At 36.7% G+C, this 16,868-nt stretch overlaps 1 protein-coding gene across 2 annotated transcripts in view; it reads right to left on the bottom strand.

The window, feature by feature from the left end:
* The window catches only part of COL8A1 (collagen type VIII alpha 1 chain), a 159,245-nt gene that overhangs the window by 46,518 nt on the left and 95,859 nt on the right, over positions 1–16,868 (bottom strand). For both annotated transcript variants that reach the window (XM_061134414.1, XM_061134415.1), the window contains exon 2: positions 13,570–13,688. The gene's annotated coding sequence lies outside the window, so the exon portion shown is untranslated. The remainder of the gene's footprint in view (positions 1–13,569; positions 13,689–16,868) is intronic.

Genomic DNA, 16,868 nt, shown 5'->3' with positions numbered 1-16,868 from the left:
AAGGTCTTTGAGTTAAGGATCTCAAAGAACATTGGATACAAGAATAGATGCCGGTGGATCCAGTTGAGGCTGAGTGATAACGGCCTCTAAAATCCAGACCAGATTCCAGACAGGTCCATACCTTAGATGTTTGAGGCTTCTGTTTCCTCATCAACTTTCCTAAAAGGATACTTCCTTTTTTTGTTTCATATTTTCCTCTCTCTACTAGCTTCAATCCATTGCTACACAATTCCTGTGGCCAGATAGAATGACAGCAATTGAAAAAAGGCTCCCCTTGAGCTTGAGGTCAGAGCTGGTTAGGGTGAATGGACTGATGTAAAAAAAAAAAAAAAAAAAAATTTAAAGAAGAGTGAACTGATGTAAATTTAAGGCAAATTAGAATCTTAGAATTGAGTTGGTGGTCAAAAGAAATGAACACTTGTGGTTGCCAGCCTGTCAATTATTCAATTTTTTGTTTAACTCTTCAGTTTGGTGATGCTCACTTGTCAAAGATGATAAAGATGGGGTGAAGTATGTAGACTACATAAAAACTGGTGAAACTCAAGATAAAGATCTATTATGCTCTGTCAATGCCAATGTATATTGTAAATATGTGGGGCCATGAGAACCCAAGGATGGCAGCTGAGAAAAAATGTACATTAGATAAGAGCTGCTCCCCAGAAAGAAAATTTTCTCTTGTAATTTTTGTTAGATTTCAGCTGACAATATGGCTTTTTACATAAAAACAATTAGGAAGAGAAGATTCCTTCTTACTTCCTGTATTTTCCTTTGACTTAGCAATTTATTCCAGTTTTTGTTCATTCATTCAACAAAAATGTGCTGAATACTAGCTGTATGCCAAGAACCACTCTAATTTCTGGGGACACAGCAATAGAGAAGACAGAAAGGTCCTTGCTTTATATGCTGTTAGAATTTCATGTCTTTATCTAGAAACAATTTATAGCTAATTATAATAGTTTCCATCAGACATGCCACAGTGTGGTAAAGGAGGCATTCTCTGAAAAAGAGGGGACCTGACATAGAAACCATATTTCTTTGGAATTTGGGGTTCCTTTGGTTTACTTTGCATGTAAATCCAATAATTCCAGTATCGATTTGAAAAATACTGTTTACTTAGTTTGGGCTTTATGCAGATTTACGGTGATTTTGGCTACACCCTCAAAGCATTTCCTCGCTCTTAGCAATCATGATGTCACAGCACTGTCCCCAGACCTTTGTGGCCATGCTCAGTTTGACCCGGCTGCCTGGAAGTTCAAGACTCTGCTTCTCACAAAAGAGCCACTGGCTCACAAACCAGGCACATTTCTTCCCTTTTTTTTCCACTGTAACATTCTTTCCCAAGAGTATAAATCTCAGGCTGATATTTAACATTCCTTTGAACTGAACCATGGACTTTTACCTTGTACTTCTTGAAAGAGTGGAGAGCTAAGCTTCCATTATGCATATTTCTAAACATGTCCTAAACGGAAGGCATGATTTTGTAATTCTCTAGTCATGGGTCTTTGAAACTATTTTATAAAAGAACATCTAGCAACATCACACTGGATCAGGCTGATTGCCTGGCTTAGGATTCTCTCAGAGTGGAGTCCATGTGGCAGTGGAATATCACTGTTGCCAAACGTGGCTCAACCTTGAAAAGGTGGCGACATATCCCAGAACCTCTGGAATTAAAAATTCCTTTCACTTAAAAAAATTGATTCTGAAATTGAATTAACTAATACAAGTAGAGGTTTATAAGTTTCAGAAAACTAATTTTACCCTAGGCTTCCCTATTTTGGAAAATGATATTACCACTTAATCCTGATTGCTCAAGCTCAAAGTTTAGGAGATGTTCTTTTGGTTTATGTATTTATTTTGCATCAGAAATTATGAGAGCCTCTGTAGTTCTTTTAAAATTTAATACTTATTTTGATAAATGCATAGTGTTTTAAATATAAGTTTTGAAGAAAGCTATGGTTATATGACATTGCATGGATAACAAAGAATAATGTTGAAAACTAGTCCTATTTCCCTAAAAAACAGTATCTCAAAGATTTTAAAGTCTGCCTTACATGGACAGCAACAATCTTTCGTTCCTTTCTTCTTTCCTCCCCACTTTCTTTCTTTCTTTCATGGTAGGAACAGATAACACAAGATCTAATCTCTTAAATTCTTAAAGATATAATACAGCATCATTATGGAGTAGGAAATGGCAACCTACTCCAGTACTCTTGCCTGGAAAATTCCATGGACAGAGGAGCCTGACAGGCACAGTCCATGGTGTTGGAAAGAGTCGGACACGACTGAGCGGCTAAGCGCGCACACATAGCATCATTAACCATCAATACAGTGTTCCCCAGCAGATCTCTAAAACTTACTCATCTCACATAACTGAACTTTTGTGCCCATTGAACAGCAACTCTCCAGTTTTGCTCCCCTCGGTCCCTGGCAATTACCATTCCATTCCTGTTTCTGTGAGTTTGACTGTTTTAGATACTGAGGAAACATTTTTGACATCAGCCAGTTTTAGGATCTCTCCATAAAGACTTATCCTGAGTCACTATTACTTAGGCACCATTACCTTACCTTATTTTGAGTATCTTTATTTTAAAAGTAACCTTATAGAAACTTGAGCTCTTTGAAGGAAAAGTATGTACATTGTAATACATAATTACATTCATGTGTTCTGTCCAAAAGATCCTATATCAGGTGCTGGAAATATTCATTTCTCTCTCCGGTCAGAACTCAGCACCAGGCAACAGCCAACATGTGTATCTCTGTACCACTAGGGTCAATATTTTGGTTTGATAACGATCTTGTAGTTATTGAGGTTAGACATGGTTTGGTAACTGAGAAGTCTTAGATAGGGAGTTAAAAGGATTAGCAGTGACCAGGTTTTTAAATCCAAGGAAATCTCTGATAAAAGAAGTCTGGAGTGGAGGGGGGAGGGGGCGGTTAGATCTCAATCCACCAGCAAAGATTCAGCTTTTCTAAAGCAAAAGTGCTTTCGTGAGGACTCTTGGAAGGCAGGGACACACAAGGGTGTTGAGCTCAGGTATACAAGCTGAGGGCAGCACCCAGGAAGAAGAATGAAACACAGACCTCCATTATTGAGCTCCTTACTTCTCTGCATTCACCGTGCATGTCATTATTACCTCTAGCACTTCTGCATAATCGACCAGGAGATCAAACCTGCGGTCCTGTTGGCCTTTCTTCTGTGCAGGACAATTTAAGAAAAAACCAATCTGGTTACTGCCCACTGTCTCCCTATTTGCTCTCATGACTACATTCACTGGATAAGTTGAGTAGTGACTCAAAAATGTAATCTAGCTTTAAAGAACTTCCAGCCATGTAAATTACATTTTAACTTTTTCTACTTCATAGATGAAGGAAGCAGGGCCCAGAGAGGTTAAGCATCCTGACCAAAGTTGCAGAGCAAGTTCGAAGTTGATTCCAAGTTGCTTCTCCTGTTTTTGCATTGTGGTATCTTTTGTAGGTAGAAACGTTTCTTTAGTTATTACACATAAGCTGATTTCATTTGGAAGAATTGAAAAAAATTAATTGCTTCAATATATATTTTATAAAAATTTCAAACCCATATCTGGGAGCTGGTACCTGTTCATAGCAGTACCCCCTTATCTGTGGGGGATACAGTTCAAGACCCCACTGGATGCCTGAAACCTTGGACAGTACCAAGCCCTATGGACATTTTTTCCTATACCTACATACCTATGATAAAGTTTAATTTATAAATTAATCACAGGAAGAGATTAACAATAGGAACTAATAACAAAATAGGACAATTATAACAATATGGTATAATGCAAGTTATGTAAATGTGGTCTCTCTCTCAAAATATCTTATTGTACAAAGTTCATGTCTTTTCCATCTTAATTGCATACTTATCACACACTGGGGCCATAATTTTTAGTTTATAGTGTGACTGCAAAACTTGCATGGATTTCTTTTTTCTTCTTCACTATTTCATAGATAGAAGATTTGTTTTTACTGTAGATCTTAGCAGCCTCAGCATGTTTTCTTTTTTCTTTATGAAGCCAAGAGCTTCCCCTCTATCATTTAGAAGAAACACTTTATAGCTCCTCTTGTGATGTGCTGAGTTGCTCAGTGGCGTCTGACTCTTTGTGACCCCATGGACTGTGGCCCGCGAGGCTTAGGCATATCCTAATTACCAGCATAACTGCTCTGGGGCTCTGAGGTCATTATTAGGTAAAATAAGTGTGACTTGAACACAGCACTGAGATACCACCCCGGTTGATCTGATAACTGAACCGGCTCCTAAATGACTAACTAATGGGGCAAAGGGATAAGATTAATACTGTCTTGGGTGGGTTGGGGCAAGAGGGCACAAGATTTCATCATGCTGCTCAGAATGGCATGCAGTTTAAAACTTATGAATTGTTTATCTCTGGAATTTTCCATTTGATGTTTTCAGATGGTGGTTGACTGTAACAAACTGCAGAAAACAAAACCATGATAAAGATGGGGCTACTGTACAGGTATCAGCTGTTTCCATTACCTGTGCATTTAAATGGCTGATACAAGAAAGACTGGCTAGAGCAGGATCTCTCCAGCAGCTGTCTAGGTTCAATCCCAGCTCTACCACTCTACTGGCTGGGCAGCCTCAGGAAAGCTTAATTTCTTCGCATATTTGTAGCTATAGTTCCTGTCTATAAAGTGGGTGTAATAATTGTGTCTATATTATTGGGTTGCTGTGAATAACTGAACACAGATACTGTGTTAGAACAGTGCCTAGCACATCGTAAGTGATATGGGCCTGTTTATTTCTACAGTGCTGAGGTAAAAGTGTAAACAAGACCAGCGTACATTAGTCTGTTTTCGGAAGTTCTCATCTTAAACACTTCTGTAAAAAATAGTTTCCCAATGAAAGCATCCCTTCCTTCTGTGGTCTCTAGATGCAGTAACTCAAAATTGTCACTAGATGGCGACTGTGACCCACTATGACTTGAGAAGCAGTTGGTTTTAACAGACAGATCAAACCCTGGAATTTGTTTTCTGTGCAGGGCAGCATTGTGATCTCCGGCTGCCCCTTCCCCACAAGTTGGGCCTTTAACAGAACTGTTCCGGTCAGCAAAGTCTGCCCTCCGTGGCCACTCTTGGAACGCACCCACAGGTACCCAACCTTCCTGATGGCAGCTCCCCAGAAGCCTGGGTTTCCTTGCTCTTGGCCAGGTGGCAACAGGACAGTGTCAGGATACCCTGTGTTAAGAAGATTAATCACTGGTTCTGGAAGTGTGGGCGCCACCCCCCCCCCCCCCCCACCATAGCAGCCTCAGCATCACCTGGGAACTTGCTAGATATGCAAATTCTGGGGCTCCCTCTCAGACCAGGTGACCAGGAATCGGTATTTTCACAAGCCCACTGGATGATTCTGATCTCTGCTGAAGTTTGAGAACCACTGAGATGAACCAATGTTTAGCATCACTTAAAAGATGGCATTGAGTGGGTCTTCAGAGACCATTTTGCCCAATTCATTCATTCTACAAGGAGAATGAGTCCAGAGTTAAATGATTCTTGAAGACCACAGGGTTAGTCTTGTGGCAGGGCCAGGGCTGTGGAGCAGTGTCCCCAACTTTTCCCACGACACGCTTCACCCTCTTTCCCCTTCAAAACTGAGGTCACAAGATATACATTCTAGCCTCATAACTACTTATGAAGAAAAAAAAAACCACTTGTATAAATAGATGTTTCTAGGGATACAAAAATGTGTGTGCAATGCATTGAGTGTGATGCATTTCCAGTTCGGTGTGTACATGTGTGTGTGTGTTAGAGGCGAGAAATCAAGCTTAAAAAAAAAAAAAGTCACGATTCAATCACTGCTGCTGCTGCTGCTAAGTCACTTCAGTTGTGTCCGACTCTGTGCGACCCCATAGATGACAGCCCACCAGGTTCCCCGGTCCCTGGGATTCTCCAGGCAAGAACACTGGAGTGGGTCGCCATTTCCTCCTCCAATGCATGAAAGTGAAAAGGGAAAGGGAAGTCGCTCAATCGTGTCCAACTCTTCGCGACCCCACGGACTGCAGCCCACCAGGCCCCTCGGTCCATGGGATTTTCCAGGCAAGAGGACTGGAGTGGGGTGCCATCGCCTTCTCCAGATTCAGTCGCCAGAAGAGGCATGTTACAGGGCACCTCGGGAAATGAGTGAAAGCAGCTAAGTCAGGCAGAGGGATGAGGCAAGACAAGGAAGAGGAGGAGGTTTCAGAGCTGAAACTTCTGCCAGCGAAGTAGGGAAGGAACATGTGGAAAGAGGGGTCAGCATGTGTGAGGACAAGCGGCCATGGAACAAAGAGGCGATCTCAGGAGTCTGGTTTGCTAGAGGGGAAAGGTATGTGTGGAGGAGTTAGTGTGTTTTAAGTAATCTCACTACTGTGACAACTATCTGACACTTAGCGAATGTTAACTATGTTCCACACACTGTACTAAGCATTTTACATTCATTATTGATTTAATCCTTAAACAGTTCTGTGAAAATCTACTCTTATTCCCATTTTATGGACTGCATGCACTGTTCTATTTTCCTTACAATCAAGTGTTACCATCTCAGTTTCTTAGACAAATTTAGAAAAAAGAGCCTTAATATTTACTTGTTCCAGAAGAATCTCCGTAATGTGTAGTATGTATTTTTTTAGGAGAGGGATGAGGAATATGTTTTTAATACATACAATTTTATTATAAGCATGCTTTCATAAGTGCATAAAATCAGGAGGATTTTGACATTCTTTTTAAACTCTAGGAATGAATGTTCCATTATTTTTTGGTCTACCAGCAACTGTGGGAGTAGCCAATTTCTCATGATAACAAACAATTTGTGTCTGAAAAGTGGCAAAGAAAGTTCCTTTCAATTATTTAACTCACTGAAGAAAGGAAGCTGAGTAAGGAGTGAGTGATCTGGTCTGAAATCATTGGCTTTGTTATGCTTTTGGTTTTTACTTTATAGGGATTCACTGGAAATATGCTTTTAACATATGATTTAAATATTAGTCAACATTAGTATATCTTCTTTCTTGCACAGGAGTACGCACAACTAAACTATCAAGTTCTGGTAGCATTTGAAATACCTAGCCTTTCTTAGGTGCTGCTGCTGCTGCTAAGTCACTTCAGTCGTGTCCGACTCTGTACGACCCACAGATGGCAGCCCACCAGGCTCCTCTGTCCCTGGGATTCTCCAGGCAAGAATACTGGAGTGGGTTGCCATTTCCTTCTCCCCTTTCTTAGGTAAGCTTCCAGAAATTCCTAGATACTTTGGGATATTTTTCAGTGATTTCATTTTTTCCTGAGAAAATAAATTTTACGGTCCTTAGTTTTCTCATCTGTAGAATGTTGGTATTGGATGAGATAATCTATAAAGCCCCTTTCAGCTCTAATGGTCTGTGGATTTACGATTTAATGATTAAATGGCACAAGGAACTCATTTCTGAGGTTTCTTTGTAGTTAAATTTTAGTGTTGTTGTTATCAAAGAAGTTAGCTGACCAACTATTTCTCTATGAATACTTGAAATGGAAGCCTAAAACAGCTCTGTATTCCACTATTTTTTAGGATCCCTACGATCACTATCCTGCTCAGAGATATGATTATATAACATATTCTCACATGACGTCTTACACATCTCAAGGTCTAAGACGAAGGCCAGCTTGTAGACACCACTAGAAATGACCGATAGGCAGTTTGTTTTATAGGAGAGGTGCACGTCACACGATGCTCTGCTCTTCTCGTTGCTGTAGTAACAACTTTTAGATTTAAGCGCACATATTACAACCCTGATCTTTATACTCAAGTACATGGCTGAGGGGAAACTGCTTTCTTACGAAAATCTAGAAACTCCAATCTAGGTTTTACCCTATCTAGAGAAACTGAATAATAGTTCACAGGATGTTTTATTTTGAATCAAAGGAAGGGCAACAATGCCTCAAAAGAAGAACCCATAAAATATATAATTATTTTAAAATGTTATGGTTGAGAACAAAATTTGCGTTTTACACCAGCCTCTCACCAAGATAATTTTGTCTTTCTTATTTGCAGTCATTTCTGGAGTTGATTACAACTTTTCTATTCACTTATTATAAAAGCAGTACATGTTTATTCAAGAATTATTATAAAAAAACTATAAATAAGGACAGAAATATCTAAAATTTTGCTACCCAGAGTTGGCTAGTGTTACTATTTTTCTTTTTATTTCATTCCAAGTAAGCATGAACATTAAGAAATTGGTAACAATTTGAAATCTTTAATATGAAAACTATTAATATGTATTAATTAATATGTGTTTTAAATATTAATATTAAAATAAATCAATATTATTTTATTAATAATATTAATATTATTAGTATGCATTTTAAATATTTTTATTTTATGTATTTATTTATTTTATGTATTAAAAATACATAAAATATGTAAATGAAAATATTTTGTGTATTTTAAATATTAATATTAAATTAATTTAATATTATTTTATTAACAATATTAATATTAAAATAATATTAAAATAATCAATATGTATTAATATGTAATAATGAAAACTATTAATATGTAATTAGCATACATATTACAATTTTTATATATACAATTTTTATTGTCAACCTTCAAAGGTAGCATTTTATTTTTATTGTATAAAAAGTTATAAAGCTCTTTAGTTTTCACTGTTTTGTGATTATCAATGCCATTTTGATTTAAACCCCCTTTTAGTTTATTTATACTCATTTCTTATTTTTCCAGAAAATATTTAAGGTTGAATCCTCCAAGTGGCTATAATGCATAGAGGAAAACAAATCTCTGGAACTCATATAGTTATATTTTGTTTAAATGGGACTTTTGCTTTGTAAATAATAGGTAAATTTTAACACCTTGGAGAGTGTTGTTGTAAAGATTTCTATTGTACCATAAAGAAACCTTTAGAAAGTGAAGAGTAATTCCTCCTTCATATAATCTTGTTTGTAAGTATGTATGTTTCAGAAGGCTTCCCTGGTGCAAAGCAGGAAACGTGGTTCAATCCCTGGGTCGGGAAGATCCCCTGGAGAAGGGCACGGCAACCCACTCGTGTTCTCGCCTGGGAAATCCCGTGGACAGAGGAGCCTGGAGGGCTACAGTCCATGGGTCTCCAAGAGTTTGACGCAACTTAGTGACTAAACGATAACAACTATTTTTCAAAAACATGTTCTACTACCTTGTACCCTCTTTGAACGCTGATTTTTGACCTTATTACTCAACAGTACCTTATATTCTAATATTGTCTCCATAGCTCACATTGTGACTTCAAACAGCATGGAAGTAAGAGGCAGTAATACTTAAGAACTACGTTTCTGCTCGTTGTTGCTAATCTTCAAATCTCTAAATGAGATAATCTTGGTTTAACTCTTAATATAGTGCCCAAGACTACATAATAAATGCCAACTAGATGTTAGTTTTCAGTAATTTGAGCTATTTTTTTTTTTTTACCATATGTAGTTTTCTGCTAAATAAGAAATTTTAATTTACCATTTTTCCTGAGGACTTTCACTTAGATTTTTCAAAACAGAAATAAGCTACTTCTTTAGGGATTATATATAAAATATCTTAAAGAGTTGGTAGGAGGAACAAAATATACTACATTTTATAATAAATTTATATATAGTTATTATTTTACATTACTTGTATCACCTAATCGCCCAGTGTCTCATTCACTCATAATGTTAATGGGAACCCATCTAAAAATAAGCTGTGCTTCAGAGTCACAAGTATAGTTAATTCTTCTTTCCAAGGTATGTTTACTCTAAGCTTTCCAAGCATTCAGCAAGTATAAAATGAGACCTTTTAATGAATGAGCAATTTGAGGCATCTACTAATAAAGTCTGACTTTTTACCTGCCTGTGGAAGATGGGTGAGAATTACTAAATCATTACTGCAAATCTACACCACTCTGCGTTTGACAGAATTTTTGGAAATTAGTCTGAGCCACATCACGGCAGGTGTATAAAGAAGTCCAGGACCGTGAAATCCAGCCTGTGGGCTCTGACCAAGGGAATCCTCTAGTCCAGCTCTGACCGAGAGAACCACTGTGAGCCATATGTGACTCGACATTTTCTAGCAGCCACGTTAAAGAAGTTAAGGGGACAGGTGAGATTAATTTTAATCATACAGTTTATTGAACTAAAGATATAAAAAATATTATTTTGATCCACATCAAAATCAATGTAAAAATATTAAGGAGATAGTTTACACTCTGATTTTTTTTGTTCAAGGTCTTAGAAATACTGTATTTTATGCCCAATGTATGTCTCAGCTGGGACTAGCCACATTTCAAGTATTATATCACCACCTATGGCTCATGGCTACGATATTGGACAGTTCAGCTTTGGAGGTTCTGCAGCATGGTAGTGTGGTATATGAGACAAAGACCAGCTTGGAATCATCATACACGTCTGCTCCTGGCTCTGACATTTGATATTGAGATGACAAGTGATTTAGTGTCTCTGGGTCTCAAATTTCTACTCTCTGTAACAGGGACTGTTAATAACTGCCAGGCTCCTCTTAGAATGCTGTGAGGAAGATTTAAATACTACATTGTATTTGAAAATGCTGTGTAAGATCATAAAGCACCAGACATATGTAAGGCATTATAGCTCTCTTTTATTGTAGATTTATTCTCATGACTTGCCCAAGGCCACCTTCCCAGTTGGTAGGAGAATCAAGGATAGAATCTGGGACTTCTGACTTCTAGCCATCTGCTTCAACTAAAGGCTGTTCAAAATATGCTAGCTTAAAAACAAACAAACAAAAAACATTTTTATTTAAAGAAAAATTAGGAAGGAAGAGAGTAGCAACAAGAAATAAATGACATATTAAATGGTTAGGGTCTTCTTAGACACTGTCATGATGTTCTTCAGTAAAATGATACATTGAGGATATTTATATACTTAAATATCATCACTACAACCATCAAGGATTGACTTTATTGCTGTCCTGTAATAGAACCATATGTTCTTCAGCGTTTCAAACAACTTCTAAATTGACCTGTGGTTTCCCCACTCTATTTATCTCCAAAATATAGTATAACCACAAGAAAGCCCTTTTGTACTGGGCTTGATTAATAAAACAGATATGGATCAATTTATCAGGTTTTCCATGGACATTTTTGGTTACAGATGTAACTCATTAATCCCCATGTGTGAGACACCACCTCTCTAGTGTCAGTCCAAGAGACACACTAATCTCTGAACAGAAAGTGGAAATAATTTAGTTCAATTCACCATATTATTTGGTGCTTACTGTGCGTAAGACACATCAAGTATTTTTAAGGAGCAAATGGACTTTGTTTCTATGATAATCGTCACTCAGAAATACATTCTTCAACTTGAGGAAAAATATGGAGCCTAACAAACTTTCTATGATATATGATTCAGGAATCTGTATTTTTGGAAGATATAAGGATGATCAGAAAGAAAAGTCCAGGTTTTCCAAAAAATAATTTAAAAAGCTATCTTCTTTACCTTTGGAGGGCACAGAGCAGATTAGTTATTATGATCTATTTCCCTAATTGTAAGTTTATTATAGTTTTCATATTTAAAATTTTAGGGTCATTTTCTACATTTGTTTCAATGAATTTCTTCCTAGAACTTAAAAACCACATAAAATATTTATCTTTATACTATGTGAAATTAAGCATAAGCCAAGTTCATTTTTGCTGAGAAGAATGCACTCAAGAAGTTCTTTATTTCCTTTTCAGTCAAAATTCCTTCTTAAAAATGACTTTTGTCTGGTCATCTATTTTTTTTTTTTACTAGAAAACTATCATAAGCTTCAGTTCTGCCTGAACTGATGACTCCATTGAATAAATATAATTTTTATTTTCACTTGTTGAATGACTGCTGTTGATCATTGAGTGAAATCATTTATTGAACAAATGTTACATTTTCTTGCTTTTACACCCTAGTTTAGAAACAAAGTTTAATTTTTTAAAAGTTCAAAAAAATGTATTTTTGGTATTTCCATCATAACTTTATAACTTTCCTTTCCTCTTCCCTATAATAACCGCCTTCTGTATTTTTATGATTTACTTGAACATTATTGTAATTTTTTACTGTGTGAACCCATCAATGCCCTTGGCTGCAAGATTTTGTTACAACAAAGCCAGAAGTAGCTGAGCTCTAGTAACAATTATCAAGTTTCTCTGGGTTGAGTTCAGAACCTTACCCTGACATTATGAATGTAACCCACATCATGCCTCCTTCTTCGGCTTCTCCAAAATGTGTGATTGGCTTGAGTTCTACAACCTGTTGCTTTTAAATGAGCATATATTTTTTATTCAATGGTTTTACATTATAAATATTTCATTCAATTAATATCTGGCCTTGATGGAATGCAGCCAAAATAATTAGTGGTACCTGTAGTAAAAAATGTGATACATTAGGAAAATGAATAATGTATTTGCGTTTCTCCAGGAACTCTGAATAGATTCATTCTAGACAGGATGTGGTCATGTGGCATTAAGTATAGGGAGAGATGCTGTTTTTCTTTTTGTTCAAGTGCACCTCCAGCAAGAACACAAAAATCTGAGGAATCTTAACTCTTCATTCTTTAAATTACTAAATAAAACTAAATAGACTATAAAAAGCCATTGTACTATTAAATATTAGGAAACATTGAGTTGTGTGTCCAAAAGTCACACTTAAGACCAGGCAAGGGTAATAAGCATGAGATGGCTGTAGATACTATGAGATAATGTCTACTTGTCAGAAATGGATAGAATTTTTTTTCTGTCAAAGTTCAAAAGTTAATGATTTACTTTATATTTTAATTGCTTCTACTGAGAGATCTATTAAGGAATAAAAGAGATTCTGTCATGCTGTTACTATTTTTCACTGTTGATATATTCAATACTGCATATGAATAAAACCATATTTGTTACACCACGCTCTGTTTCATACATCCTAGATTGTCTTTAGGAAAATTTAGTACATGTCACTTCAGTCATCTGAAAGGAATCATTTCTTCATTACAACTCATAACTTAAAACTATAAAGTATCAGCCAGAAAAAAAAAAAAATTGGCACAATTAAGAGAAATTTGATGATGGTAGAAAAGCACATACAGACATGACTGGGAGATGATAAGATTATTTTAATTTTCCCATTTGCGCTAGAATTATTTATTTTACAAATCTCCCGATCTTTTATTACTTAAAACCCTCTGCTGAATCATGAAAAGAAGCTTAAGTTAGCAATTTCCCTCTGCAAATCTAGCTGCTAGCATCTGGCGAACACTTGGATACCTAGTCAGGTCCTATGGAAATGATTATTTTAAGACTCTATTCAGCATGCCTAGGCTTAAAAATCAGCTCGAATCACACTCTGCACATGTATTTTACTCTCAGGGATTTTAAAACCTGGCATTAGTAGCGGCAGTTTCAAGGCTTTTGCAGTGGAGATGAGGGTGGGAAATAGGACAAGCAGGCAGGCTGGACACCCCAGCAGCCCCCGTGCTCCCAGAAGAGACAGTGACTTCTGCAGAGGCACCCGCAGCGCCTGCGGACCACCCGCCCCCAGGCCACCGTGCCCTCCGCGGCGTCTCACACTTACATTTAGACTTGGCCGCCTGCGGAGTCCAGGACCGCTGTCCTTGCTTGTGCCTCCCTGGGGCACGTGTGGGGCTGGTTTCCGTTCCTTCCCCAGATGCTGCTCCACTTCCAGAACAGCTTCTGAGGTAGAAAAAAAAAGAGAATACTTTTACTCAGTTGGAAAGACAACAAGAATCTGGATTATTATCAAAGTGCACTGTCCTGGGATCATAGGAGAAATTACATTATAGCAATGTATAAATACATGCTGCAATAAAAGATGCTGTTATGGACCAGAATTTAAGTGACTATTTAGTTGATATTACAGATATTTGTATGCTGATTAGGAGAGTTTTGTGCATTTTTATGTATGCAAATAGGTGCTTATTTATTTTCAAACACTTACTACCATATATATAATTTTTATCCAAATAAACATTTCTTGTGTATGTTTATTGCTTTTCATGGTTATATTATGTGCTAGGTTCCCATTTATTTAATTTCTGTTAATACAGATTGCAGATAATTTAGAAAGGATGTGGGCAATTGCTACAGTGGGAGGAAATTTATGGAAGTAATACCTCAGGGAGCAATGTTAGGTTAATTTAAGAAAAGTGATCTCTGCCATCAACATAGTTCCATCTAATTTGCATACAATAGTATTTGAGTTAGAAATTATTCTCTGTTATTTATCAAATCAGGTCTGGTAGAACTTTAATTCAGCAGCACTTTCAGGTTTTTGTTTGAGATTTTTAATTAGAGTATACTTTATAAACCATCTGTAATTTAGACTCTTTACAAGGCATATGGAAACTTCTCCCCATTTAATCAGAATTTTGGAAATTTAACTCTGTGTTTTGCATATTAGTCTATTTTGTTTTGGTACATTTCACAGAAACTTGTTTAGGAAATATTATTTATATTTGTTGTTCAAAAAATGATTTAAACAGGGAAACTTTAGACACTTAAAAACATTTGAAAGCCAGGATTAGTTGATTAGGAAATAAACACAGATTTGGGTTTCTAATTTAGAATTTCTGCAATATGACATAAGTGATATATTCTAGAGCAGTACTATTCAATAAAACTTTCTGTGATAAAGGAAATGTTCACATTTTGCAATGTTCAATATGATAGCCACTAGCCACAAATGGCTATTAAGCCCTTGAAATGTGGCTAGTGCAATTGGGGAAGTGAATTTTTAGTTTTATTTAATTTTAATTAATTCAGATTTAAATATTCACTTGTGGGAAATGGCTACTGTATCGACGAGTATAATTCTGGAGTTTACATATATTTTGTGTTCAACACAAAATGAGGAAGGACTTGAATGGTTCTAGTTGCTGAAGGAACATACATCTTATGTTCCCCAAAGACAAGGCCCAGGCTCTGACATGTGAGCTTGTGCCAGAAGAGTGGACCCAGGAGCATTCTGAATTTTGGCTCAACTTGGGGATATTCTGACATAAAGTTAAAGTTTGGGTTAACCATAGATGATCTGAGAACACGTTGTGTATAGAAACTGTGGCATCTCAAGTGATCTCCCATAATAGAGTTCAGGCTGTAAATGGACCCAAGGGCCTGACTTTCCCAATCCATTGTTTGTGTGGCAGGCAGCGGGGACAGATATAGAAGAGATACTCCATACATGTAGCTGCCTCCATGAAAAAGAAACTCTCCAGATTCAACGTAGATCACAGGAACAGGCTGGTAAATACGTTTGTGCCTCTACCCAAATCATTCTTCACTAAATATTCATTGAGCACTACTATGCAAAAGGCACAATGCTTAGTGCTGGAGATAAAATGTTAGAAAAAAAAAGATATGAAACCACACCCTTGTGATTAACTGCATTAGACAATAAAATTTTTCCCAGTGTTTTCTTCTTCCAAAATTCCTTTTTCTTTTCCTGAATGTGGTGAAAAGAAAATAGGAGAAAGACACACAGGATAAATAGAAACACTGAAGATGGTGATTATGTGTGTCATACATCTTATTCAATTTACTTCTTTCCACACAGCTTTCACAGTTCCATACTGAGATGGCAAAACCAGTTTTTGAAATGAACCATTGGAAACAGAAAATAACTGAAAAGATCTCAATCTAAATTTTTAGAACATGCAATGACCATCATCATTTAGCATTTATTAAGTTTTTAGAATATATGTTAACATAGAGTTCTTTCCTCCCTGTTAACTAGAAGAATGTCCTTTAAAATAATTACCAATTAAATGCTGTTATGGGAGGACACTTTTTTTTTTTTTTTTTGCTTTGCCACTCAGAACACTGTAAGAAAGAGTGCTACAATCACATTTATGAAATGAATCAATTTTTTCAAAATTTGAGCACCATTGCAACACCTGATGGGAACTACTAGCTCCACAGACCAAATGTAGCTCATTGTGTTTCAGTTCATTTTGGAAGAATGAACCAGAAAAGTGCAAAGAACTAAGCAAGAACTATTTAGCCACACTTCCCTCACTGTCTAGAGCAACTGAATAATTAAATGTGTGGTTAACCTAAATTTTTAGATGAATTTTCCAATGTGTCACTGATGGAAATTTAAGGATGAAAAGGATTAAAAACTATAGTAAATGAATGGAGCCATAATACATAGTACTTAAAGCACCTAAAGGCCCTATAGTCATTTCTCTGAATATAGTAACTGATAACATCCTTAATATTTTAGACATACAGTATGAAAATAATTTTTAAAAATGAATTACAAAGCAATGGAAGAAATCACAAAGAAGAAGAAAGAAATTAATATAAGTACTTGAAAATCAGTTGCTCCTTAAAAACATTATAAGCAAAGGAAAGGTGAAGTGGAATTTGTTTTAATCTTTAAAATATTTAATCGCTATGGAAGTTTGAAACAGTCACAGATTGTTTAACCCACCTCTATGTTCCCTCCCAGTTAAATCTGGAAGGGTTTGTGACTGCTTTGGTCAGTAAAGCACAGTGGACCTGACACTATGTAACTTCTGAGTCTGCCTCAGGAAAGGGCAATTGCTACTTGGTTTCTAGAATACTGTCTTTTGGAATTCTGAGCTGGTAAGACATCTGATTACCCCTAGGCCACCTTGCGGGAATAGCCAGGTTTAGGTGCTCCAGGGGCAATTCCAGCAGAGCTCAGACTTCCTTCCATCCCTGCCATGGCACTGGATGTGTGAGTAAAGCCATGTGAGGCCCTCCAAGTCAGCCAGTCTATCAGGTAAATAAGCCAAGAGAGAGAAAAAGCTCCCAGCTGAGACCCATAAAATTGTGAGATACAATAAAACGTTGGTTATTTTAAAGCCACTATATTTTCATGTGGCTTGT

This window comes from Dama dama, chromosome 31 (genome assembly GCF_033118175.1).
Source record: "Dama dama isolate Ldn47 chromosome 31, ASM3311817v1, whole genome shotgun sequence".
Taxonomy (NCBI): Eukaryota; Metazoa; Chordata; class Mammalia; order Artiodactyla; family Cervidae; genus Dama; species Dama dama.
Note: the sequence above shows the minus strand (reverse complement) of the source record. Positions and strands in the feature narration are given on the sequence as shown.